The 22,403-nt window shown below is 39.5% G+C and overlaps 1 protein-coding gene across 2 annotated transcripts in view; it reads right to left on the bottom strand.

The window, feature by feature from the left end:
• Positions 1-22,403, bottom strand: part of flrt1a (fibronectin leucine rich transmembrane protein 1a) — a 51,201-nt gene that overhangs the window by 8,318 nt on the left and 20,480 nt on the right. For both annotated transcript variants that reach the window (XM_079651746.1, XM_079651745.1), the window contains exon 2: positions 6,834-7,059. The gene's annotated coding sequence lies outside the window, so the exon portion shown is untranslated. The remainder of the gene's footprint in view (positions 1-6,833; positions 7,060-22,403) is intronic.

Genomic DNA, 22,403 nt, shown 5'->3' with positions numbered 1-22,403 from the left:
TTGAAATAATCTAATTTAGATACAACGTCTTGTACTATCATTTCAAGCTATTAAAACATGGAGATATAAATGCCCTGAAATAAACAAATAAGGCAAAAATATGCACAGCTCCATGCCCAAAACTTTTTCGCTTCCTTCAAAAATGCAAAAACATGAGCTTCATTGTCACTTTTGTGTCAAATAAACCAACTACTACAAACTACGGTCATTATCACAAATGACCTTCAAGTGTTTTGAATACACAATCCATAATCAGCGCCTCGCATAACACATGAAACAAAATGAGTTCCTGCGTTAGTGGCTCACAACACATTTGAATTCTGAATTATTTGAAGTGCAAACGCATTACAATCCTTTTGAAATCTCTTTTTATCTTCTATTCATTGAAAATATGCTCTGTGAGTATGCTATAGTATAGAGGCAGATTGAATGACATGTTAAAGGCTAAATATGAAATAAATTCATCCCGACCACACTAAGTCATTTCTTCTTGGTTTCAGCACCAATTTCCTGCCATGTGGGAGAGATTGGATTTGTGCTAAGCAGTTTCTCATCTAAACTGCTGACGCACAGACCCAGGGTATGTGACATATGTGACATACATAGAGATTTGTGTTTCCGGATGAAATAAGTTTTCCTATTTTTGTCATAAAGTCTATACAGTATAACGCAAGTGAAGAGCGCTGTATTTTCTCTTGTGTGAAAATGGATTAAGATTTGAATGAAAAACTCCACCAAGAGCTTAAATTCTTCAATAACATGTACAAAAAACAACAGTTTAATTCCATTTATAATAAAATAACACATTACACATTTAAAATTGGCTATGGCTCGCAACCGTTAAACCAAATATTTGGATATTTACGATTATGAGAAGGCAAAGCACTTTGAGAGAGCATATTTTCAATCAATTGCCATATTAACATGAAAAACAGAACAATACTAATCAATATTGGTCCTAAAAAGTGTTCATAGTGCTTCATTTTAATCAATATTGCTTTGAATGTCCTGTAGCAGAGTGATAGAGATAGTAAAGCAGCAAAGGAGTTCTTCACATAATTCATATAAGCGGATGTACTGTTCTTTCAGCTTTCCTTTTGTTTGCTGTTCGGTATGCGGCTCACAGGGCCTTGAAGTGACTTGATATATATAGCGCTTCAGCACTATAACATGTTTTATTTGTACAGCACTGTTATGTGTTCTGTCGTGGTACCAGTCTTATTCCCTGTCCTCTCCTCTGCCGCTGCTGCATCCGGAATTATTTTAGTTTGGTGTTTCTTCCTCCAGACAGCCAGATTACAGGCAGGTTTGGTGAGTAACAAATCACATGTAAGGGGAAAGAAATGCAGCTGTATCCACTTAGTTACACAGAAAAGTTACTGATACCAAAAAACTAAGACGAGCATAATGTGTTTGTTGTAAAAGGATTGAATTTTTAATTTCTTCTCCCATAGGGCCTTTTTAAGGGAGCTGCATGCATTTCATTGTGCAATCCCGTATTATATAACGACAATAAAGCTACAACCTTAAACATTCCTTTCTCATATCAAATGACTTCCCCTTCCGTATGCCGATTAAGGAAACGAAACAACAGGATTTCTTTGGAGCTATTTAAAATAAAGGTCTTGATATTTAATGGGAGACTTGCTGCTGTGCCACATTGCTGGATGGTTCAGTGTGATAGCCTAGCTGTAAAATAAACCTCAGATGTGTCAGTCTGTGTCAGTGATCATAATGCAGTCTTTGATCAATGCCGCGCTGACTTCTTAAATCATCTCCACTGCTTTTAATGTTGCTGCTTCTTCCAGTAATGTTGGTGCAGCACTAAATAGAGGAAAAGGTTTATTCCTAAGAAGAGTCTTCTCCATTTTGAGAAACATACTTGATCATTTTAAATGGGACTTTAAAGGCAAATTGATCTTCTGCCTTTGAGTCAAGGAGTCGGATGTGGGTGTCACACTTAAAGGTGGGGTAGGTAAGTTTCAGAAACCGGCTCGAGATACACTTTTTGTTATATTCCATGGAATGCTCTTAACATCCCGATAGCAATGAATATCTTAAGTGCTTTGACAAAAAATCCATACAAAAATGTCATCTGTGGAAGCTGTAATACTGTAAAAACTACAACCAATCCGTTTAGCCGGGCGGCTAAACGGATTGGATTGCCGCCCTATCTGTCAGCCTTCCATCTCGTGCACGCATTGGGCGTGCCGTCATTGGGCGTGCATTGCAGCAGTACTTCAATGACTCGCCAGCAACAGGCGGCCACTTTCACCATGGCAGAGTTAGGTTCAACATCGTCTACTGGTCGCAAAAGAAAAAATGTAACGGAGCAAATTAAGAACAAAAAGAAAGTGGAAACTAGGAGAAGTCAAACCAGAGTCAATATCGGAGTTGCTTTGGCTGTGTAGTATTGCTAACCTAGATGTGTTTAGCTTTGCCTGATATGTAACGTTACTGCAGCCTGCTCTCGCGGAGGAGGTGCTCTGTAAGGAAGTCTGAAGGAAGGGGCGGATTCTTTTTGGCTGTGTACTTTTAAATTTTAGTGCACTCGAGCCGGTTTCTGAAACTTACCTACCCCAACTTTAAGCTAGGGCTCGGATTCTTATTTTGAGAAGGAGAGAGGGAGGTTTGTTAGCTTAATTGGTTGAATTTAAATGAAATCCTGACGACTTGTTATATAAATGCAGGGTTCTGGGAGGCACCAGTGGCTGACTCACATGACAAGGCTGTGCTTCCAGGGTTTCAAATGTACCCACATCAGAAAAAGCATCACGAGCAAGAAAAATATAGCAGTGCTGTCAGGTTATGTCTGCCAGCCATACTGGAGATTAGAACAGCTGTAATCTCACCACTGCTAAAATGGTGTGTAGTGTAAACTGATCACTTCACTGCTGCTAAATCCCCCTGTCATGTAGTGGAAACACCTTCACACATCGACAGCAGCAACTGAGGAAACTTTGAAATATTAACAACTGCATCTTTCCTCTTTGTTTGAATGCAATTCAATCATTCATTCTAAATGTAATCAGATGTGGCTGTATTATTCAAAAATAATTAAAAATAATCGTGAGGAACTCGCATTGTGCTTTTTATCAGCAGGTCTGTGTTTCTGTGTCTAACTAAAAGTAATGTTCCCATTAAAAGTACATTTGACCTTCAATGGACTGTTTTTCTATTTAAAGAGCCACATCATTATTTTGTTTTCATTTATGTCAAAGGAAAGGTTTTTTGTTATATTCCAGCAAAGGAAGATTGAACAATTTTCCAATACAGATTTTCACAGTAAAGCTGTGTGTTAAAGAAATAGGACGATACATCAGTTTATATTATATTATTGCAGATTTATCAGTATATTTAGTTTTGTGTTAGATTTCTCTGCAATGTGTTGCAATGCCATTTCCACTGCCTTGTTTCAATTGTAATTTGTACGTACATTTCTCTTTTCTCTACAGAAAACAGTACAAATTCTTCTAACCTGAAACACTTAGGCAACATGGAGAATTTATATCAAATTCACATTCACATCCTACAACCCCATCTACCAAAATAGAAAGTACAAGCAGATCTGTTTCCATCACATGTTGCTGCCATGATCTCAGACTCAGCCTGCTGCTCCCAATCAACTGTATTACTCACCTCCCTGCCGGCTCATTCATATTCTCATCTACACCCTCCACAGCACAATTTACACTTACTGCCAATCCCACACTGTACTCCCCAAAATCAAAACATGTTGGTGCACGTTTCCATGCGTGCAGTGTGGATGTCTGAGGAACCAATCTCATCCTGCCTTGATTGAAAAAAGTACTTGTGTATCTCAAGATGTGTCTTCTCACTCTTTCTTGTATTTGTGACATGTGGGAACAATGAGGATGCTGACTGAGAGCAACTCATCCTTCATCCTCACACCATCCCTTAAAATCATGTTTTTTCACTGTTGCCTTAAAGAGGCCCTTTTATGCTAATTTTCAGGTTTCAAAGTTGTATTTTGTGCCTCCATGTCTCCATGCTTTAATGTTCAAAAAGCTCTTTATTTTTCCATACTGCCTGTGCTGCAGCGCCTCTTTTCACCCTCTGTCTGAAACCAGAGCCCAGTCTGCTCTGATTAGTTAGCTGGCCGGCTCTGTTGTGATTGGTCAACCGCTTAGAGATGTCTCGCCCCTTAGCACATCACATACGCTGGCTATAAATGTGAGTGTTACATAGTGTTGTAGAAACTCAGGCCTTTGCAGACCATTTACATGCACAGAAACCAATATAACACACCACAGAAAAGGGAAACCCATGAAGCATAATATAGCCCCTTTAATGTTTCCATCTTCCATGTTTCTCTGCATATTCTATTCCAGAGCATTGAATCTGTTGCAGCTTCTCTATCTCTTTCCCTTTCCCTCTACCTAACTCCTGTCGATGCAACATTTGCTTAATCCCATTTTATACAGTCTTTATATCGCCACAAGAGAAATCTAAAAAGGCAAACTAATGCTTGCCTTTCACTGATTAAATAACAAATGTTGGCAAATCCCATCTTGTTAAAACCCCACTTCTCTTATCAAATCTTCGTTTCTGTAGCAATTCAACTTTGCAAAATGAATTACAGAACCAATAAATTAAGGAATTGAAGAAAATGTGCGCAGGTATTTCTCTGAGCTGGAGATGTGTATTAAAAGCAATCACGCTCCTTTTGTTTGTGTTTGAAGCTGTTTAAGTTTGTCTCTCACAATATGAAAAATAACAGTGGATTGATAGATACAGGCCGCCTCCAGGGCTCAGAAAAGATCTTCCACTTGGGCTCCTCGATGTGTGTGTGTGTGTGTGTGTGTGTGTGTGTGTGTGTGTGTGTGTGTGTGCGTGCGTGCGTGCGTGCGTGCGTGCGTGCGTGCGTGCGTGCGTGTGTGCGTGTGTTGTGTGTATGTATGTCAGTGTGGGTTTCTACTGCATGAAACATCAGCTGTGGGAGTGTTCAGATCTTAAGACACCTCATACATTCATTGAAAACTCTTCACACTCTTATGACTTCACAGTGTCACTTTTACCCCAGAAAGCTGGTCGGACTGGACTCCAAAACAAGTATTATTGTTGATAAATCTTTTTTAAAGATTCAAATATTATTGCTTCAGAATTATTGGTTATTTTTGCATGGTTTATATACGAAAATCAGAACTGGGATGTCACAAAGTACATTAACTCAAGTATGCTACTTAAGTACAATTGTAAGGTACTATGTAACAGGTCTAACTTAATAATGTGCAATCTCCCTGTTAATTAACTAATAAATAAACATAACATTACATAATACTGAGTACTTACACCTTTAAGTAAACTTTCATGTCAATGCCTTTGTACTTTTACTTAAGGTAGATCACAAGCGCGGGATTTTTACTTGTAACAAGAGTGGTTTTACTATTTGGAAGTGCTTCTTTAATTTAAAATAAGAGTACTTCTTCCACCAATGTCGAAAACAAATAAATCCTGTCCTTGTAAACCAATATGTGTTGGCTTTGGAACTAAAAAACAAATTGAGGTATCATGGAGTTAGTATATTTCGTTTCGTTACTGATTGTTTTTGGCCCCCTGCCCAAAAGGAGAAAATGAGCTTTATTGGCCACTGTTTAACCGTTGATAAGTGATAGTTTGTTTAACGGCTTCATTTATCTCTTGTTTAATTACTGGCACCATTAAGAAAGGTGCAACAGCCAAGGTGCTCCTCTGGCTTTGTTTCTATTGGCTTTAGATTTAAGGTCTCGTAACTTTTGGAGTTGAACCAGAGGAACTTCCTTTATTTCAGAGAAGAAAGGAAATTGCCGGTACAGAGACAGTTGTCTTATTTCAGAGCAGAAATTATATTGCATTTTGGGGGTTTCATAGAAGTCTGTTGTAGGCTAATGCTTTAGAAATCTTGATCCTAAAACAAAGGTTCATTGAGTTAGCTTAACAATAGATGGTGTTTAAATAGCGGGAGCACATTCATTCCAGACACAGCACTAAGCTTTCATTACTCTGAAACATAATAATTTCTGATTTTAAAAAACCCAGATTCTAAAGAGACTTCACTTATGGACTGAATGACATTCCTTTTGCAGTGAAAATATATTTTCTAACAATAATTGTTCAACCGTTTCCCCAGTTGTGAATTTCCCTAGTTGCGAGTTTCTTTTGCAATATTTTCGTAAAAACATTATATTAAAGGCATTATAAGGCATGAAAATATAAAATATAGGACAGAAAAATCAGTATAACTGTTTATAAGATGTTGAATTTTGGTCCAAATGTACCTTTTGTTGAATAAGAATAAAATAGTAAGGCATACTTAGTTATGAGAATATAAAATATAGAAAAGAAACATCGGTATAACTATTCATAAAATATTGAATTTTGGTCAAAATGTAACTTTTGTAAAACAGAAGCAAAAATACTAGGTATGACAATATAAAATATAGGAAAGAAACATCAGTATAACTGAGTTCTGCTCCAAAGAAATGTCATTACCAGCAACCATGTTGTTTGGATTGGAGAAAAATAAACAGCTTAATTTTTTTTGCAGTAGAAAATTCATTGCAGGTTGTGGAAAAATATTCTTATTTGTTGAGGATTGCCTTTCTAGGATTTCCAGCTGACTCCAGGTATTTATTTTTTAAAGAAACAGATGCCTAGCACTCTTAAATGTTCTGTTACTTCATGTTGGGCTATAGGGTTTAAATAGCACAAGGTGACAATACATACAGCACAGATGAGCATTTCAAATTCAAAATACTTTGCTATGGTTTGATCACAGAAAAAGGTATAAACTCTTGATATTTCACAGGAGGGGTACCTGAATACATGCTTACTTTTTGTGAGGTTTCCAGGGGAGGAGGTGCTCTGACACCATTTGCACAAACTTTCCAACACGGCTCCTTCAAAGTCAGCGGGCTGTATTTTCTCCGGATTTTGTTGACATGCAGTCCATAAACTCTGGTGCGTAGGGGTGCTTTTTCAGACACAGCTCCTTCTTCTGTGTTTTTATGTTCAGCCTTGGTGTCGATCAGTTGTCTCCACCGGCTTCAGATCAGTTCTCTGTGCAGAAAGAGAGTGACAGAAAAATCATAAGGGGACGCAGATGACCGTCAGTGCCACTCACATGTCAACTGGTTCTGATGAATATTTAATGGCATTACACTTTCTTTCTTTTTGCGTAACTGCCATGCATGTCCTTACTGTATGTCACTGTATGTAGTGTTGCACTTTTTTATCTTTATTACTTTTCTTAATCTACTCTTGGTTAGAGGATTAAATGATGTGATTTTTATTTGCCAAACTTTCATTACATTTATTTAAGAAAGAAAAAAATCAGATGTGTATTTGCGATCACAGAGATTACATTTATTAGAAAGAAACCCAAAAAACGGTTTGAAAAAGTGGTTTTCATCGCCAAATATAAAGCAAAAAATCTGCCAATAGATTTTTTTTTCTTAGAATTTAATGGCATCCTCGTTTATGCTAAATCAATACCTTTATTAGCATGAAAGTCATAAGGTTATAAAGTAAAGATTTCCCAGTTTTTGCTTCTAGCCTTTTGGAAACGGGGGGTTACGTATTGTAACCCTAATATTGTAACCCTTGTTATATAAGCACAGGCAGAGCCCTCTACTGGACTCTATGGGTACTACTCTCTATCATGCTATGCGGGCATTCACCTACTGAGTTGCATAAACGTAGCCGGCCAATCGGGGCGAGCCTACCTGAATGCGCGCGCAGGCCCACAGTATATACGTCGGCTACGCCTCCCGACTGTCATCCTACACCTTCTTCAGCGAGCGGCATAGGAAAGACAGGGCCCACAGTTCGAGGGCTCCACCTGTGCTTATATAACTAGTTATATATCACACAGGCTCCGCCCTCTACTGGACTCTATGGAGTCGGGTGGAGACCCGATGTATAAACGCCCTGTCGTCCAACAACATCGACCCATCACACTGCCCCTGACCAGTCTAGCCACCGCACAGCCACCGCACAGCCACCGCACAGCCACCGCACAGCCACCGCACAGCCACCGCACCCCCACTTCCTCCAATCCGGTTGTGACCGTGGAGAAGTCGGGGCCGCAGCTTGGATAAGGCACACTCACACACGCTTACCTCGTGTAGAGTGTGCATTGGAAAAATAGTGCGGAAGACTCTGCATGGAGCTTACTGCGCATCATGTTCCCCAGGTCCCTAAGGAGCATGGTAAAAACATAAGTGCACTCTATCCCAGGGGGGGGTCAGCCACCTACTGACCCACAGCCCCCCCCCCCCTCTCACCAGTAATGTGTTGCCCTGGCAAGCACAGGCGAAGAGAAGGAGCCAGACATGTCCAAGACATAAAACGTTATGAAGGGGCCTGGCGTAGACCAAGACGCCGCCGTGCATATATCTTCCACACTCAAGCCGTTGAATAAGGCTGTTGACACAGCCATAGCCCGCATAGAGTGCTAATAAAAGTATGTTAAATTAACTATTAGCCATTTCTATTTGTACCCAGACAGCTGTCACTGGATTACTTTTCTACTGAAGAAAACTGAAAAAAACAAAAAACAAGGGGCAAGTCAGGGCAAGTTCTAATGAAATTAGTCTTGTTTGTTGATTAAGGAAAATTATTAGATATGAACATTGTCGTTTTTTATATTTCTCTGAAATGGTAAGTCAAGCTGAATCTAGAGTTAGGGTAGTAGCTTGATTTGATCTGAGTTATGACTCAGAGAATGAGTGCAATTTGTGAAGCTAATTGCAAAGAGTTTTTATGTTCCTTACAGTTTTTCTCAATTGCTAACACACAAAAATTATACATAAAGCACAATTATTTTAACTGACACTCAAAGAGCAAAACATCGCCTCAAATCTCCAAAACTCTAAACACGTTTTCAGCTTTTCACACAATTTGCAAATCAACATTGCACTTTTTCCAAAGCACTGCGCACGTTTCTCCACGTAAGACACAGAAATCTGACATAAAGTCACGTGTTAGCTGGTTTAAAACAATGATATTCAAAATGCCTCACACATGGAACAATGATCAAGAAACACGTTCCACCTGACCAAACACCTGATCGCATAATTGTTGACTCATCAATCAGGATGTTAGCACTATAAAAAGACCACAGGTGAGTACTTTCTTACAGCAACAATGGAAGCCAACATGGAAGTAAGAGGAAGAGCTGAGCTGAGAGTGAGAGGAGGAGGAAGAGGTGGGTGAGAGTGAGAGGAGGAAGAATGAGAGGTAGAGGTAGAGCTGGAGGGAGACGAAGTGGACAACGAAGAATACTCTCTAATGAAATTAAATGTTATCAACCATGGTTTGACGATGAGAGAGGCTGGACACAGGGTTCAGCCTAATCTAAGCCGATTTACTGCCGCCTCTGTAATCCGGACACTTAGACTTGAAAACAGGTTAGTTACCAGTTTTTAGCTCTGCATAATTCATGATAAATCAGTGCTTATATCTGTTGTGTGAAACGTATTTACTTCATTACTGTTACTGAATTGTTGGCATGTTGCATACTATAACTGTACACAAATCCTGCACACTTTACTGTGGTAAACTTACTTTTATGCAACGCAGACACTGACCAACCACTATATATTTGTTGTTTATCGGAAGGACTGAAAAAAAAGAGGTGCAGGTGGAAGGATAAGGATTTTCAATGAGACACAGGAAGCAGCAGCTACAAACTTGGTGTTGGCAATCAATGCCATCACACTTAGAGAAATCCGAAGCATAGTAACTATGTGCTGACATGCATGTTGCACAATGTTATTTTTGAATACAATGTAATTTTTTTCAACAACTCATTTGTATTTCTTCATTTACTGTATTTCTGTATACTCAAGCAATCTTTATCTGCAGAAACCTCTATGTACAGAGCATAGCCCATAAAAGATGAAAGTGCTTTAGATGATGCTCAGCAGTGTGTAGTTGGGTGGTCAAACAATCTAGTATTATGAATGAAGTGTGTTGTATTTGGTGCTAAAGTTTGCATTTGGCAAGTGTTTATGTAGTTTTGAGTGCAGTTCTTCACTTAGAAGGAGAAATGAGGTGTTTTCCACTTTGGGTGTGTGGTTTTGTGAATTGTGTTTAGTGTTCTGAGAAATAAAAATAAAAAGTGTGTTAGCGAACGAGAAAAACTGTAATTGACTTTGTGGGCTGTGTGTCACAACAGTTGCTGCAAAATTGTTGATTGTGTTGGTGATTGGGACAAATCAGTGAGATAAACTGCAATAACTATTTACCATTGTTTTCTGAACACCTGTTGATTTTACCTCCAACTTATCTTTCTTCTTTCAAATCTCCCACTACCCCCTGGGAACCTCTAACGAGGACATGGAGTTGTATGTGATATTGTACCTAAATTGGAACTGAAACAACAGCTGCATAATATTTTCCTGTTGAGGATCTCGCCTATGATTTAATTCCACTATACTATCATTAAAACAATGTGCTGTGATTAAACATCTTCTATGCCAGGTGGCAGAGCAGCAAACTGAGCCAAATTAAAGCGACAAACAAGGGCATTACAAGGGTGTGGTTAGATGGTGCTTATGTTCAACGTAGATGTCAGAGGAAAGGGCAACTTGTAACACCTGTTTCAGCTACAAACGAACACATTCTGAGGACATCAACCGATTTATAATCATAGCTAGAACTTCACTCGGAGAGCGCCCAACTCCCAAATCTGCATTCACATGCTCCTCGGACGGGTTTGACTTGGGTTTGTTTATGATCAAAGAAGATGTTTTGCTTTTTACGTAGGTGTGGACAATGAGAAAGAGCAGTCGTGACCAATGGGAGGGTTCCCTCACCAGACCCTGCAATCAACACGTCAAAGTGTCCTTTTGCAAGAGGCCACATGATGGCTGATGCATGTGAAAGTGGTCTCCCTTGATAAGAAGGTTGTATGGTAGACTCTAACTATGTATAAATGTGTGCGAATTATGACTTGTGTTATTGTAAAGTGCTTGAGTGGTTGCATTCCATTTACCATATTATTGAGAAAGTCATTATTTTTGACATTACATGAATGAAGCACAAATATTCTATCTGGAAATGTTAACAACAGTGAAACTTAAGGGGTGTTTCCGCCAAGTGATTCAGATCCACTGAATGAGTAGGTTCTTCCATGGCCAATTACATATCCTTCAAACATGTTTCATGAAAATCTGGCCATTAGTTTTTTATGTCACTCTGTTGACAAAAAGACCAACAAGCTTCCTTGGCGTCGGTAATAACGTTGTAACTCACTATGACCTGTAAGAGGACTAACTCAAGTAAACACAGTGGCATTTTGTAGGAGATGACACTATACGCAGAGATTGAGGAGGAGCATGAAAAGGGTCCGCATCTTCCTCTCCAAGGAGGTCCAATGGGGACAAACGGTCTCTTTGACTACACTAAGTCCCTTGGCACTGTCACCACATCCCATAATTCCTCCTATCTTTGCCATGACACTTAACTGACCTTTAGATTCCCAGCTCTGACACACAGGTTGGGTTGCGTATCTCACATTTTCTAGCTGAAATCTCAAATTGGATTCCTGCCAAACACCTCCCGATTGACCTTGACGAGCCTGAGCTGCTGTTCCCCCCCTTCCGAAATCCCACCCTTAACAAGAGCCGTCAATCACAATGACACCCGCACAGTCCCACCTTCCCAGACGGATGTTTAGTTTGATCTTAGACAACCAATTGCTAAAGCTGCTGTAGCAGATTTGCTGTGTGTAAAATCTGCTGACTCAGACGCAGCTTGTAACAACAGTCTTTGTCTTCCATCTGGACTGCTGTGGCTCCGATCTGGCTGAGCAACCTGAAAATAACTGCAACAAAACAGTTGTCAAACTCCACTTAAAAATGTGCTCGAGCTTGCTATTGAAACAGACTTCACGTCAACATATTTACACTGCATTACCCACATCCAACTTTGAGGCTTCAGATATATTCTTCTCAAATGAGGAATTTAAAAGCACATTTCTAAAGTGCTGATAAAAGGCATTTGGTTCTGTTGATGTTCAAGGTATCAAATGATGAAGAATGCATGTGAAAGTGCTCTCCCTTTATAGGCAGGTTGTATGGTAGACTCTAAATATGTATAAGTGTTTGGGAATGATGACTCATTTTAAAGAGCGTTGACTTGTTGCAAAGACTAGAAAAATATAAATGCATTCTTTTTACCATTTTATTACTCACACACAGGAATACATTTTTCTGATAATTATGATATAACTTGAATGTAGCACAAAGATCCTATCCTGAAATGTTAACAAAAGTGAAACCTAAGGAGTGAATCGGCCGAGTGATTCAGATCCACTCCGAGTTTAATGGGTTCTTCCATGGCCAAATGATACATCCTTCAAACAATTTTCACGAAAGTCTGGCTATTCGTTTTTATTTAATCCTGCTGACAAACAAAATAATATAATATTAACTTTTGTAACTACGGCCTGTAAGAGGAGTACCTCAAGTGGCACAGTGGCATTTTGTAGGAGGTGACAGCATAAGAGAGAGGAGGTACATGAAAAGGGTCTGCATTTCCCTTTCAACAGAGTTCCAATGGGGCAAAACCATCTTCTTTGACTACACTAAGTCCCTTGGCACTAGGGCTGCTCGACTGTCAATAATTGATATCACGATTATTAAAAACGATTATCCATTTACTTTGAAAACATCAATTTATTGGAGAAAAAAAATGTGAACAGTATGTTTTTAACAGTTGATCACCCTGAACTTTAAGTGTAATTCAACTGAAAAACCGATTTGAAAAAAAAATGTATTTGAAAAAAAAAGAAAAAAGTTATAATAATAATAGAAAGATAATCGATTTATTTCGATTACGTTTTTTTCATAATCGTTGCAAGCCATAATCGTAATTGCGATTAAAATATGATTAATTGAGCAGCCCTACTTGGCACTGCCACCAGATCTTATAATTACTCCTATATTGCCATGCTGACTTCCTGTCAACATATTTAATCTTAACCAACTCAAATTTTGGATTAGTCTTTCTCAAATGAGGAATAAACAGCATTTCTAAAGTGCTAATAAAGGGCTTCTTTGTAAATTTGCTAGGCAGGAATTCCTGCCAGTTTATCCACCCTTTTGTTTAGTGAATGTTTATAAATCCATAGTGGGGGGCGGGGGGGAATAGAATATTTTCTACTCATAAATCTATCGATTAGATTTATGATTAAAAAATTATAAAAGTCACTGCACCACTCTATATGCTGCTATACCATGAGTTATAAAAGAACAGAAGGACAATTCCTTCATTGAAAGAACAGAATGTATCTTAAAGCTTTTTGTAACGGAAAATATGTTGTGCTCTTCTTCCTTCATCCTATCAGCTGCCAAGAGTTTTTTTGCAAACAGTTTCTAAAGACGGCTGATCAAGTGGTTCTTCAATTTCCCTTTTATCTTGTAAAAGCACTTAAAATCGTACTTCTCTTTGCATACAATCATTTCTCTGAAATGTAGGGTATAGATTCAATAAGAAAATCGACCTGCGAGTTTCTTTTTAACAAACAGGACATGTACTCTTCTCAGCTTACTTCCAGGAAGTAAGCACACAAGGATATCTCCCAAACATTATCTATTATTCAAAGTCTAGAGTGTTCGATTGTAAGATATTGCACAGTGTTCGTGTGTGTGTGTGTGTGTGTGTGTGTGTGTGTGTGTGTGTGTGTGTGTGTGTGTGTGTGTGTGTGTGTGTGTGTGTGTGTGTGTGTGTGTGTGTGTGTGTGGTCTGTGTCAGTGTGTGTGTGTGTGTGTGTGTGCATGTGTGCGTGCGTGCGTGCGTGCGTGCGTGCGTGCGTGCGTGCGTGCGTGCGTGCGTGCGTGCGTGTGTGTGTGTGTGTGTGTGTGTGTGTGTGTGTAGACAAAGAGGAAAGGTTGCAATAAAAAAACAGCTTATGACCAATCATGGAGTGAACACAATCGGGATCAGCCGAGGTTATATTTCTCTGTTGCTATGAACCCTTTAGTCATTGATTCCGTGTGGGTACAAATAAAATATTAAAATGTGTGTGTTTTTACCCCAATGTGATTTAATTGTGAGAGACAGCAGAGGTGCAAAATCTGCCAGGGAAATTATTTGAAGCACACACACACACACACACACACACACACACACACACACACACACACACACACACACACACACACACACACACACACACACACACACACACACACACACACACACACACACACACACAGATACCCTGCGATGTGATCTGACTTTCAATGCAGCTGAGCATAATGTCTATTCACCGACAAGGAGGTGGCGGAGGGCGGAGTACGCTGGGATGACAAAGATGACAGATAATTGAGACAAAGCTCGCTAAGTGAGATGATTTCACATGAACAGTTAGCGCAGACCTTTTTCTCCATCATTGTCCTGAAGTTGTACTCGTTCTTTCACATTCAGTAGTTTCACTATTCCCTCTGAGGCCCGTCTCAATGATGACTGGAAGAGCATTCTCTCTCTCGTTAACTGAGGACTGCATCAGTCCTAATAAGAAAGCTTTTACACGGTTAATTAAGAGACCCTGTAATGCTCAATTTACTCATCTCATTCTCCCTCTTGTCTTCTTTAATTTCAATCATTATTAATCTCTCTTTTTTCCCTTATTATGTTGTGCGCATGTCCACTTTGCTCACTCCGGCTTCATTCTGAGCCTTTCCAGAGAGGAGATGGTGGGGAGAAAATGTGGAAAAATGGACATAGGGAGACAAATTACCCGGTTGGAAAAGATATTAAGATGATAAAAAGCTGGAAATAGGGGCCACAAAACAAATATTGGCAGGGATTGAGCAGTGGATTATACACAGGAGTAATATACACGAATATAGAGAGGAAAATAAGGGCTGTTGAAACATAGTGGGACGGTGTTAAGTGAAACACAGATGAGTAAATAGACCTACCAGCATTAAAGGAAAGAGAGGAAAAATAAAAGGAAGAGGTGTGCATGTTAGGAGAATAAAACAGAGGTGGAGGTCGAGCCGAGGTTGCCGTTTTAAAGGTCTGCACGTTGGAACGTTAATTTAAATGTATCCACTGATTAATTGCCCCGTGATGAATTGTGGCCCTTACCATAAAAACTGTGTATGCATCCCAGAGGGAGAGAAGCAAGCCCCTAAATCTGTCACCCATGTTTTTCCTGCTCTCTGCTTTTGACAGTAATGAGTCGGGCCGGTATGATTGGCTGCTCAGCGCCTGATTAAAAGAAGTTTTCTCTAATACATGGATTAACTTTGGCATTTCTAACACAGGGAATCTAATGGTTTCATAACAGTATAGGAAATAATTATTATTTTCTTTGGCATTTCGTCTTTTAGCTGTTGTCCTGATTATTAAAAGAACTGTTTCATCTTTCAAAGGTTAAAGAACTGTAAAAAGGATACCAAGGTGACGGAGCTTATATTTTAATTTGAAGAATGAGAATCAATGTGAAAATAAAATGGGTCGCTTGTTGTGATGAACCGAGAGGAAATAATCGCCTGGATCTGCAGCTCATGGTTTGGCAGTCCGGCCCACAACTTTAATGTTTTAGTTCACTCTCACTGTTTATATCTTGTTTTAGCTCCAGCAGGCAGTTGTTTTGGGAGAAAAAGTTCAGATAAAACCACTGCACACTTCCTGCTTAGCATCAAAAAGCAGATGACACATAGAGGCTAGCGAATACAGCGAGCGTTTAGCAGCTAGAGCCAGATAGAGCCAGATAGAGCCAGATAGAGCCATATATTTCCCTCAGGAGATGGTGGAGACCAAAAACAGAGCTAATAGAGAGCTTTTGAGAAGCTGGAGGCAATGAAACTCTGGCTTCTTTAATTGCAAAATAACTTTCGATTATTATTTGGCTATCATAGTTTTAGCTGAATATTCTGATGCTATAGTCAAGTCATCTATTAGCCGATAGACTAATTTGTATAATTTAATTAATTAATTAAACAGGTCCAGCTTCTCCAATCTGAAGACTTTATACCTTTTAGAATCTTTAATAATACTAGATTAGATATCTTTGGGTTTTGGATTATTGGACAAAGCAAGACATTATTGGAGATGACACCTGTGAGGAATTGCAACAAACATTTTTCTGACAGTTTACAGACTAGAAGAAAAATCGAGAATACAATTGTCAGGTTGATCAATAATGAAAATCATCCTAAATTGCAGCCCCACAAATTGGCTTATTGATTCACCGACAATTTGTTTCAGCACTTCTTCATAATGTCTTTAAAGGACAAAAAGATCTCCTGCAACCCTTCTATAGCCCACAGAAGAACTGAAGTACACTATTAAACATTTTTTATTAAGAGGAATACTGTACTATACATCTTCCTGTAGTAAACTCCTTGTCGTAACACCGTTCATGAATTCAAATATACCTATAGGAGGCCAATCAGAAATGCTCAAGTCACGGCACACTGAATGTTGCAAACGCTCACAAGCGAGCCGCCTTTGAGGCTGTTATATGACGCGTAGTGGGAGACAAATTGCAGCGTTGCAGACCGAAATGGTTCATGGCCTTGGCTGAGTCTGATAAATTCTGCCCGCCGAGCTCCACTAATCACTGCAGCCTGTCACAGACACGCCCCCCTTCCCCAGAGAGACGAGGAGCACACTCCTGATCTCAGGCCGGCCCAATAACACACACTCGCATCCATGAATCTAACTAATTTCCTCCTGTTTCTTTCCCTGGTAACAGCCCCCCATATTTTGGGGACTCACATGAAACCAGAAAAATGCAGAGTACAGCACAAAAATATCCATATCTATCTACCATTCTTAATTGTTTCTCTAGTCCACCCCTGTTTCACATTTACACACAAACACACTCGGCTCGGCCGTTTGTAAGCTGTATGGTGTAATTGATGCAATGACTGGAAATAAACAGGCAATTTAAGTGCTGGACACCTCACTGCTCTCTCCCTCTCCACTGCTCTCCTCAACCTTTCCTCTTTGTCTCCTCACACACACGCACACAAGCACTGTGCAATATCGCACAATCGAACAAGCTGGAATAAGGGACAAGGTCAACATGCTGGGGGAAAGAAAAAAACGCGTGAGATGGGGAGGAAATTAGAAAGGATAAGAATAGAGAGGGACAGAGGGCATGCAGTAAAACAAAGACTAATCTCACAGATGACTCATGTCTGGATGGCCTGTTTAATGACAAATTAACAGCCCAGTGAGAGAGAGAGCAACAGAGTGTGTTATAACCAAACTACCATATCCAGTTTCTTCTGCTCACTTGCTAGCTTCAGAGGCCTGCAGCTTACAGGAGGTGCAGTTCAGTGAGAGCTTTCACCTTCCAAAATGTATCCGGCAAAAAAGTCTTCCCTCTTTGTGTGATGGGTCGCCCTCACTGGACCACTCAGCCAAGCGGACAGTGTTCAACCTCTCCTGCCTGCAGCGACACCAACTAAAAAAGACAGAAATAGCCCAAACTGATCCAACTGGCCATGTCAACCTGACCTGACTGCAGCACAGAGCAGACTCCATCTTTTTAAAGGTCCTCATTATGGTCATTGTGTGTATCTTTATCCTGACCCGTAGCAGTAGTTATAATAAAAAAGCTATATCATTTGATTCTGTGTGGTCCTGTTAGCATCACGTTGTGCTGCATGAATATTAAGCAGCCAGTTCACAATAAACAAGGTCTAATCATTTAATACGTCCTCATGTTGACAGATCCCATGAGCGGCCATACTGTCTGCACCTGAGGTAATGGGAAAAGAGAGTCAAGCATAAAATGATAGAGCAGGTCTTGACAAATGTATAGCGGCAGAAAGCACATGGCTCTGGTTTCAGACAGAGGGTGAAAAGAGGTGCTGCAGAACAGGCAGTATGAGAAAAATAAATACCTTTTTTGAACATTAAAGCATGGAGACATGTCAGAGTATAGGCACTAAATACGAATATTAACATGACAATGAGCATAATAAGTCCTCTGTGGAGTTATACACAAATATTGATTCATCTAATTAATAAGATAAGATAAGATAAGATAAGACTTTATTCATCCCGAAGGAAATTGTTGTGCCAGAGTAACAAAATACAATAAACACAATAAAAACAGCAGCAAAACTGTACACTAAAAGTGCAGCAAAAAGATCAATTAAACATCCACAATAAACATGAAACGTAGAAACATAGAAAGTCAAACAATCAATGCAATTATTATTAGCAGTATTTAGTAGTTAGTAGTGCAAAAAAATTCAAACGTAGTGGCAGTTACGTAATTGCACGTTATCATAGCATTATTAATAATACTAATAATAATAATATAATATAATATTGCACATAGTTATATATATATATATATATATATATATATATATAGCAGCGAGTGTATTGCAATGATGTTAATTATATTGATAAGTATATTGCACATAGTGTTGGTGTTGAAGTTCTCAGTGCCCTTTACTTAGGGGTGAAGAGTTAAAGAGTTTGATTGCCACTGGGAGGAAAGACCTCCTGTGGCGCTGTGTGGTGGTTATCGGTGATCTCAGTCTGTGGCTGAAAGTGCTCCGATAGGAAACCAGTGTGGTATGCAGGGGGTGAGACCCGTTGTCCAGAATACTGAGAAGTTTCCTCAGCATTCTCCCTCCGACACCACTGCCAACGACTCCCTGATCCACTCCAGGACAGAGCCTGCTCTCCTGATGAGCTTGTTGAGTCTGTTGGCATCAGCTGTCTTCACCCCGCTTGCCCCAACACACTACAGCAAAGAATATCACACTGGAGACCACCGAGTCATAAATCATCTGCAACATAGTGCTGCAGACGTTGAAGGACCTGAGTCTCCTGAGGAAATACAACTTCTGTAGATTTTTTTTAACCCAAAACCATTCATCTTTTCCAAATATCACAAAGCAGTTTGACTGTATGAATTAAAGTCATGCTATATTTGAATAATATATTGTAGGGCGATACCTATATAAAACATGTCTGTGAAGTTTTTTTTTTTAAATACCGAACAGATCATGCATTTTAGTCATGCCTCATTTCACTCTATTTACTCTTTTCCAGCCCTGTCTTCACAAGGGCTGATTCTGTGGCAAATGAGCTGCAGCTGACCACGCCCCCCTGCAAAGGAGGGGGGCGAGGCACGAGCGTCATGTTACCATGCTGTTACCATGCTGTTACATGCTGTTAGCATGCTGTTACCATGCCACACAACCTCTCATTCCCCTGATAGGTGGAGAGTTGCCCATATAGGCGGAACACCCGTTTGTCAGAGCAATTTGAAATCTGTATCATTTTGTATCAGATCCGTTGCAGTCCCGCTTTTATAGAACCAGGTATGGAGAAAAGGAGAGAGGGTTCTGTTTTCTGACACTTGGTGAGTTCCCTGACACACCGGGGACACATATTCATGTATAAAAGACAAAAGTGCATTTTGCATGATAGGTCCCCTTTAACTAAGCAGAAAATGACACATGTTGCTGTGAATTCATAGGAGAACGCAAGAAAAATGTGTATTTCTTGCGTATCATATCATATAACAGTTATGTGATGATACAACGCGCAAAAAAACATAATCTAAAATTAAATTAACAATATATACATTTCCATGACATTTTAAAAATCATATTTTGGAGGTTTCATATCATTGTTGTATTTGGATGGTAAGGTTTTCACTATTTATGGGGAGTTCTTTGAGAGTTCAATGTCTGAGCTCAATCTATAAAGTCCAACAAGTGTTTATGTCTACCATTAAACCTGTTGACCTCGATATAATCATCATTTGGTTTCTGGGGGGGAAAAAAATTCTATGTGTGAAGTTGAACACTGTCTCTCTCATGACACAACACTGCGGCTCTGCCATATTTCCAGGACTGATGACATTTCCTCTCCTGCTATGGGAAATGTAGTCGTCATCCTTCAAAATGCCTGCCCTTGACTCAGCCTACAGAGCAACTCAACCTTGACTTTGTGTCTGAACATCACACCGACAGCAATTTTTCAGGACTAAATAAAAATGCAATTCTTTCACAAGATGAATCATTTCAGCATAGCCATGTTCTTGTTTTTAAATCCTTTATTTTTCCATTTTGACGTCTGTTCTTGAACGATATACCTGTGAGCAGATCTCCTGTGAGAAGTGTGTAATCTCAATGATTTCAGAATATCTGGATCTTTTTTTTAATGGAGATAAAAAAAGTTGGTTTAACCTCTGATTCACGGAGTTAAAGCACCTGTCACCTCATTTTTGACACATCACAAAGGACATAACAGTGCAAACTCTGGCGCAACACTTTTACGTAAATTGTGCTTTTGTAAAAAACCTGGGATGAAGATTTTAAGGGACACATTTTCTGTGTCCAAAAATGCCGGTTAAGCATGGATGAGAGACCAAAACGCATAAGAATCTGTCTTTGTTTGGACTTATTGCATTAACTTTAGTACAGCAAATATATTTTACCCAAAACAATCAGTGTCCAACAGTATGGATGAAAATGTGAAGAGATAGGTTTAAATTCAGTTGAATAAATAAATATTTGAGTCTGAAAGGCAGGTTTGCCTTCATTTCTGTAAGAAAAGCAAAGGGCTTGAAAGTCGTGTAATCATTCAAGGTTAAACCTGAAATAACACCCGTTTTCTTTTGGATAGGGACTTAAAGAAGTCCAGTTTTAGTAGTTTTGTCTCCACCACATCCTTAGGTAAATATTTAAAATCAAGCAAAATACTACTATATTTACCATTTACTGCAGTTTCTAAGTCTAGGTTTTGGTGCTCAGCAGGTGTGGGTTATTCTTCATTAAAACAGCTTCCTGAAGCTGCAAAAAAAACCAACCAGTAACAGTTTTGTTGCAGGCTAAAAAAAACAAAAAATGAGCTGAAAGGCGCTAAAAAGCTCTGTAGAGTTAAGGAGACTTGGCTATAAATCTATATTATTTTGCATACAAGCAATCTTGTCACATTGTAGATATATTTATTATAGTCGCTTCAAGTCTGTATTGATTGAATCTAGCGGTTCAGAGGCATCATGGTGTGCCAGGATGCGATGAATGAGGTAACCAGGGGCAGGAACAGTTCAAATACACGAACATGGTGAATAAGGCTGAGAAAAAGGAAAGAAATATTATAAAATATAAAATGTTTTTGACCAAATCCCTCCAAATAGATATTGATGAAAATATTGTTGGGATGACCACTTTCACAAAATTTGAATTTTGATAAATAATCATCAGCCATGTGGGTATAATAACTAAGCCGGTAAAAGCAAATAATCGAACAGCTAGAGGAGGGGTGCAGATTTTTCAAGAAAATCTGCAGTAAATTGCATTTAACACTGACAGTGGAATATTAATGTCAAGATACTGTATGGTTTTTTTTCATTGCCTTCTGCTTCCAATTTTGCTCGTACACTCCCTTGAAAGACTTCACTTCCCTATTGCAGCATTATCACTGCAGCCCCCTGAAAAACAACCCCCCCACTCATACAACAAAGCACACACACACACACACTCATGCATAGGCTTTCTGCAGTGCCTCTACCTCATTGACCACAGTATAATACTTCATTAGCTATATGGCAGATTTTACCGTCTAAGTGAGATTAGCTTCCTTTGTCTCCCTTTATCCTCTGAAAAGCTCCCTGCCATAAAGCTTCTCTCCAGTCACAAAGCCAATAACCTCAAAGTCAAGAAATGTTATGTATTCCTGGCCTGTTTTTGTATACCCTTTTCATTCCTTTATTCTCAGATAGTGTGCTTTCTGGAAGAGATCCATGGCCATATGACTGTAAAGCACGTGAAACACTCCCAGAGGGGTCAGACGCTCCAAATGTTATTAGTTTAAAAGTAAAGAAAGTAGACACTTGTATAAAAAAGGTCTGATGTAATTTTGTAAAAAGCTCATAAATTATAAGTGTAATGTGTTTAGATATTTAACACCTACAGTATTAACAATCAAACTGCTCAAGGCTGTTCCATAAAGGGCAGCCATTTGTCTTTCTGTGTGGAGGAAAGTTAAAAGATTCAGGAGGCAGACCGGGACCACAGAACTCCATTTTAAACCTTCTGAGAAATGTTCAGCGCAATTGATCATCGCACTTCATTTCACAAGGCACAAAGCCTGGAGTGTGGAGAGAGGAGAGCTGGATGGCAGGAGGAGGGAAGGAAATCAGACACAGTAAACCTGTCCATCTGGGCGCCGTGTGTGTGGGCTGCTGGTTATTGCACCCTGGCGGGGCTTCACACGGATGTGTTGCTGTAATCTGACCCGATGTGGGCGTTGTGACAAGCCATGATTGCTTCCGTTCGCGTGAAACTACGAAGTTTAGAAATGGCGAGTTATTAATGTTTCTACGCTGCTTTACCATAGCATTGACCATAGCATTGACCATAGCATTGACCATAGCATTGACCATAGCCGACTGCACG

This window comes from Notothenia rossii (genome assembly GCF_949606895.1).
Source record: "Notothenia rossii genome assembly, chromosome: 9".
NCBI classification, from domain to species: domain Eukaryota; kingdom Metazoa; phylum Chordata; class Actinopteri; order Perciformes; family Nototheniidae; genus Notothenia; species Notothenia rossii.
Note: the sequence above shows the minus strand (reverse complement) of the source record. Positions and strands in the feature narration are given on the sequence as shown.